Source organism: Lepisma saccharinum, chromosome 5, assembly GCF_977018435.1.
Source record: "Lepisma saccharinum chromosome 5, izLepSacc3.1, whole genome shotgun sequence".
Lineage (NCBI taxonomy): Eukaryota > Metazoa > Arthropoda > Insecta > Zygentoma > Lepismatidae > Lepisma > Lepisma saccharinum.
In genome coordinates, this window is record NC_139233.1 from 98,868,721 (window position 1) to 98,875,079 (window position 6,359).

Below are 6,359 nucleotides of genomic sequence, written 5' to 3' on the forward strand. Positions count from 1 at the left end.
GTGTTATTTACATTGGACTTTTAGGTTAATAGTAAAAGATCCAAATAGTTATTCTGGCCTGCTTTGTTGCAAAGTATTTATCGAGTTTTCAGAGCACTATTGGAACATGTTCAATCTTCACATTTTTAATCAGTGTTCGGAAAGTTACTTTTAAAGAGGTAACCAAAATTGCTTTTAAAAAGTAACAGTTACAGTTACTCATTTTAAAAAGTAACTCACTTACAGTTACTCATTTTAAAAAGTAACTCACTTACAGCCAATGTACTTAAAAAAATTAGTTACTTTCTGGTGAAAATTTTCTTGCAACCAAATTACACAAATCGATCATTGATTGTAATAAAATATTTTGTGAAGACTAACATGCATTTTACTTATGTTACTGGTACATAATATAAGTCTTCGTTTATTTATTTATTTTTTAAAGGAATACCCCCCTATGCGGCAGTATCCCCCGTTATTCACATTTTCTCAATTTTTCCTCTTCAGCTTCATCTGGTATTATAGCAAAGAAAAAAACTATCGGATGCTGCTTACAGAAGGGAACTTATAAGGTCACAAAGGAACAAACTACAGATACAAGAGGCACTTCACAGCACACAACTGACAATTACACATTGTCAGCAATAGGAATGAATTCTCCTCCTACAGGCTTATCTTCCTGCTTCTGGGAAATCCACCCCTCTTCCCAGGTGTGTATATCGCTTTGGAATTCAGGTCTACCAAACGAAAGATGAAACATGCGATAAACCTTGAAATTCCTGGCACCTGGCTGGAGCCTACCGACTGACCACCGCCAGGAGACAAATTTAGTACATCAACTTTCTTTATTCTTCTTCATCAATTGTTTGCAAGAATTAATGTATCAAAGGATGGGCCACAGCAGAAACTAAATTCCGGCTCACTTTGAGTCCTAAATCGCCAATAATTTTTGACACTTACGTAGCAATTTAAGTGTCGCAAAGTAACTGTAGAAGTAACTGTTAAAATGTTACTTCTATCGTAAAAAAGTAACTAGTTACAGTTAAATGTTCTCAAAAAAGTAACTGTTACTTGTAACTAGTTACTTCCAAACACTGTTTTTAATGAATTAACTCGAGTTAAAGTAGCCAGCAACCTTTTAACCATGATCAGTGTTAAGGCTCCTTCATACATTGACGAAAACGCGCAGTGCAGACGTTCCGTTTTAAACAGATTTTTCAGTTACGAGCAAAGATAGGACCTCCGGGTTTATTTTCTATCCTTCAGAAAATATGGCTGCGTAATTCCTACAAAGCAGAAATTTAAAAAAATACCCTGCTTAATAAGTAAATTGGGCATAAAAATGGGAAAAACCGTAATTTTCACATGCAATTATCTCGTTAACCACACAGGCTTATGGAAAACTGTTTTGTTGGGGCCATGCAATGTTCATTGTACTTGACATTAACATCATCACTCTAGAAGTCAGTTTTCCTATTTTGAGACTGTTTGAGGAAAACGAAACCTTTGCAATACGTAAAAGTGTCCCTGCACTGTGGCGACATCTCGTGCAGATAGTTAGAAGCGTTCTAAACCCCACCCACATTAGAACGCGGAGGGATACAACAAAATAGCTCGTGAAGACAAAACACGATCGCAAGAGACAGGGAAGTGTGCTTGCGTCAACTGGACGTGTTCAATTGCAAAATATGGATGACGGCAGCAAGTGTGTTTGGCGTAAGATGTGGACTCCGAGAAAATCGTCTGCTGCAGAAACAACAATGAAGTTTCAAGCGCTACAAAATCGCCGGCAAAATAAGGGTTCAGAATGAAATATAAATAATACCTATCCGTTTACTACATCATCAAATGGGGAAGTATTTATCGGTTTCCATTAGACGATTACATTGTACGTACGTAAACCAGTAACGTTATTTTGAGTAATTCAATTAAACCGGTGTCCTTGGCAAATATTACGCTATAATACGTAGAACAAGTTTGCTGGGGGTCCGGACCCCCCCGAAAGGATTATGAAGTACTAAAATTAAATAATGTAAATATACTCCTTTAGCAATATTTGCCTATTCGATGGATAATTTCCTCTGAACGCGTATTGGAGGGAAGGATTATAGCTATAAATATAATACGGCTTTGAAGTATAGCACCCGAAATACTTATCAAGTACTACTATTTTTACTCTGAATATTTTGGAAGGCAATGATTAGGATTGAGATCATAAGGCTTTGAAAGACATAAAGGATTTATTTAGGGCGTCTGGACCCCCTCCCCCAAACGAAAAGATTACCAAGTAATAAAATAATAACAATACTCGTTTAGCATTTGTTGTATATGATGGTTGTTAGCTTTATCTGAAGAGACTGAACTTATTGGAAGGCAAGGATTATATTGGGATAGCACGGCTTTGAATGATATTACAAAGAAGGTTTATGCATACTACAACTCATATAACCATATGTATACAATATCTATCAGAAACTTCACTGTATCTAACATTTATTTCGTTATGCAATTATCGAAATTAAGTGTCCCTTTTCTGTCAAACATGTAACACCTGCACATGCCATCAAGACGAAGAAAGTAACTTTCTGGAAATTGTACGAAGAGCTTAACGCCAATATCGTGAACACCACACATAATTACTATTACCACGTGTAGGGTAATAGTAATTATTACACGTTGAAGGTACTGTATCTTTGGTCTGTGGACAAAGAAAGGTGTTAAAAATAGAATACATCCAGAGACATGATCAATTCTGGAAGAAGAATATGGAAACGCAGCTACAACAATTCTATGTTGAGTGTCTACTACCAAAACTTGTCTATCCACGGCACACATGTTCAATGCAGATCCGAAATCCCACGAGAATAATCCAAGCCCAAAATAGAAGGGAAGAAATAAAAACCCACCGGCAAACTGATCAAGAAGGAGAATCTTTCTAAACGAGATAACTTTGTAGGTAACGTATGCACTGTTTGTGGCAAGTAGTACAAAATTCACCCTCCTCCATATGTGTGTGTATATATATATATATGGGGGAGGGTGAATTTTGTACCCCCCCAAATGCAAAACGTTCCTTGCGCCACTGTTCACATACAACGATGCGCAGGCTAGGATTCGAACCCGGGACCTCTGGCGTCGTAGCGCGATGTGCTAACCACTCCGCCACGAGAGCCGGCAATACATTCTTTTTATTATAGACACACACACACATACTACTTCAAACCAAGTGTCACAATAATAATAATTGTTATTATATTTAATTAAATTAAAATATTAGTTAAATATGTAAATTAATTAATAATGAATTATTATTATTACATGAATAGGTAAAATATAGTAAAATAATATAGATATAACAGCACGTATTCATTATCTAGCTTACGTGTAGTTAAGATCGCCAAGATTTGCATAAAAACAACTGCTCTGGCAAGGAATTTAATGTCAAATAGAAAAATAATTGAATATTTATTAAATAACAAAAAAGGAGTTGGATCCAATTAATGAAAAGTAAAGTTCCTGATTAATATTTTATGGATGGTATTAGTAGTGTCAATAAATGTTTGGAACCCTTCAAAGCTGTATGCGTCAAATTCTTTGCCTTCCAATAAGTTCAGTGGCAGTAATCATGGAACAAAATCTAAACAATATTTTGATTATTTACTTTTACTACTTGGTAAGTCTTTCGGGGAGGGGATCAGGAACCCCCCTTAAATACGTCCTTGATATCTAAGTATAATGTTAAATATTATATTTTAGAACAACACACACGAATGTCCTGTTATTTAATGCATATTTTGCATAAATATTTTTTTCTTTGTTTTTCTTAAAATTTAAAAAAAACAACAGATTTTAAAACCAGATAAAAATTCTGAAACATATAAAGCTCTGGACCTCGTTCGGGGTTTGTTTTAATTTAACGGAACGGAAAATCAGGAGTTTTAAATGTGAAAATTGCGAACAAAGATATATCTATTCATTTTAATGCAGGTTGAGATTAAAGGGGATGAGGAGGATCTTGGGCCACCCCAACCAGAAATAATCATCTCCCACCCAATGGAAATTACATTATTAAATATATAATACTTATGGAGTTCCACTTCAGTTCTTTTCATTCTAATTTTAAAGTGCCATAGCTACGCATAAAAATATCTTAAACAATTTATGGCAGATGTGTACCACATCCAATGCCTTTTAGAAGCCATGTATTTGGTATTTTCTCAGACACCTATAGGGCGTTGTATTAAAAAAGAAAATAAAACTAGAGTTGAGATGGTTCCCGATCAACTCGTAAGAAGTCTAAGTTTGAAATATTTGTGAAACATTTGACAAAGCATTTATTTCTTATATAATTACAATTAGCTGTACCTAATGACACTCTACAAGCACTTTATCATTACATATACAAAACCGAAATCCTTCAGATCTCAGAGGAAACGAGGAAAGTTATATGCTCAAGACTTTTTTTCTTCTTTTCAATCCTTGGTGGACAATATGAAGAGCCGGCCAAGGTTTATTTTCGTATGTAATGGTATTAAATGCAGGTGCATGCGTGTGTTTTTGGGTGACATGTCAATTTCTCGTTTATGTGAAAAGGTAAACTTTAATGTAAGCAAAAGCATGTGCGCGTCACAGTTAAAGATTTTCGCATCTACAGAGAAAATCCAAAACGTATTCCCACCTCGCCGGCCTCCGTGACGATGGGGGTTAGCATAGCGCGCTATGACGTCAGAGATCCCAGGTTTGAATCCCGGCCTGGGCATGGGTGTTATTTGTGAGTGTATATCAATTTCATCATATCATCACTCATCCTCATCTTCGCGATTAGCCAAAAGTGGCAGAAATGCGAAGTAAAATAAATAAAATAAATGAATCAAACACCTTGTGAATCCATCCAATCCAAAATCTACCAATATAACCTGAAGTGAATCTCATTTATGTCGTTCATTCATCTGACTAATGTAATGTACAGTTTGACTTTAGGGTTTAACTTAAAATGGCGTTGTGTTTGTGTTGCATTCGATATCACAATTAGATTATAAGCAATTAATATCCAATTATAAGTATATCCTAATACATAGGTAAAAAAAAGTCCCCCTGATAAAGTCGCAAATTGTATCCTGTTTAAATGTGTAGGAAAAATTTAATTTCGCCTAGGAATGATATCGCTATGCGATGAGTCGAGAATTGTCACAGCCTCATCTCATCTCCTGTGTGGTGAGGTCCTTCTCGTTGTTGATTGTGCTTATTTTTGTTTCGGTTTCCACTCTGAAGTTATTAAAACTTATTCTAAATTCACTTCATGCTCAAATAGGCTAATCGGGACTCTATTAGCAAAAAAAATATCTTAAAATATACGTTTAAGTATAGTTTTCCGTACACCATCTTACAAAGTTATGAAAAATATGGGTGAGGTACAGGAGTACATTGTACCCCCCAAGTTGGTCTGTCGTGTCTCGTCTCGTTTGTGTAAATATTTCGTTTCGAAAAATTACATTTTAAACATTCAAAAGAAAATGGAGTCAATCATATACTCTTCTGATGAAGATTTGTATCTTATCTTCGAATCGACGAGACCACTTCTTTAGCATTCGTCTGCAGCATGATTTTCTGAGAGCAAATATGGTTCCATCGTTGCACACACATTTTAAACAATTTTCATCTCCTTAAGGATGTTACCAAGAACACAGGTCAATGAACTAACTAGTAGCAAGCACAATGTAGTAGAATAAGTTTGCAATGGATTGAATTTCTGTGGTAAGAAAGATAATGCTCATAAATTATAAACAATATACACTTTTTTTATTGGGTGAATTGAAAGTAGGTTCTTTTAACAGTAGCACCTTCCGTCTGCTGTAAAATTACCAAAGGGGGGTACAACTCGATACGGGGGTACAGTACCCCCTTTAAAAATTTGGGGGTACAAAGTACCCCTGTACCTCCCCCCCCCCGTTCCTGTATGTGAGTGTTCATTCATCATATCATCACCATCTTCGCAAATTAGCCAAAAGTGGCACAAGAGGCGAAGTAAAATAAAGCAAATCAATCAATCAATCAAAAAACAATGTATTGTTATTATTACTATAAATACTAAAATCTAAACAAACTTGAAACACCTCGCGACAAAATTCTGCGTACGCCAATTATAGTTACAAACATTGTAATTTTTATTTAGGAACTGTAGGTACAAAATAGGAGCAGTTTTCGATTTTTCTTTCATTGCTCTTTATGGAAGATTAAAGAGAGAGAGAGAGAGAGAGAGAAATTGCCTTTTCCCCTCCCTGCCTCTCCCACATAATGATATATCCAAGATTCAAGACATGAAAGCGCGGCTGTGTTTACTATCTTCCATTTCATGAATGTTTGAGAATCTTTTGTCATCA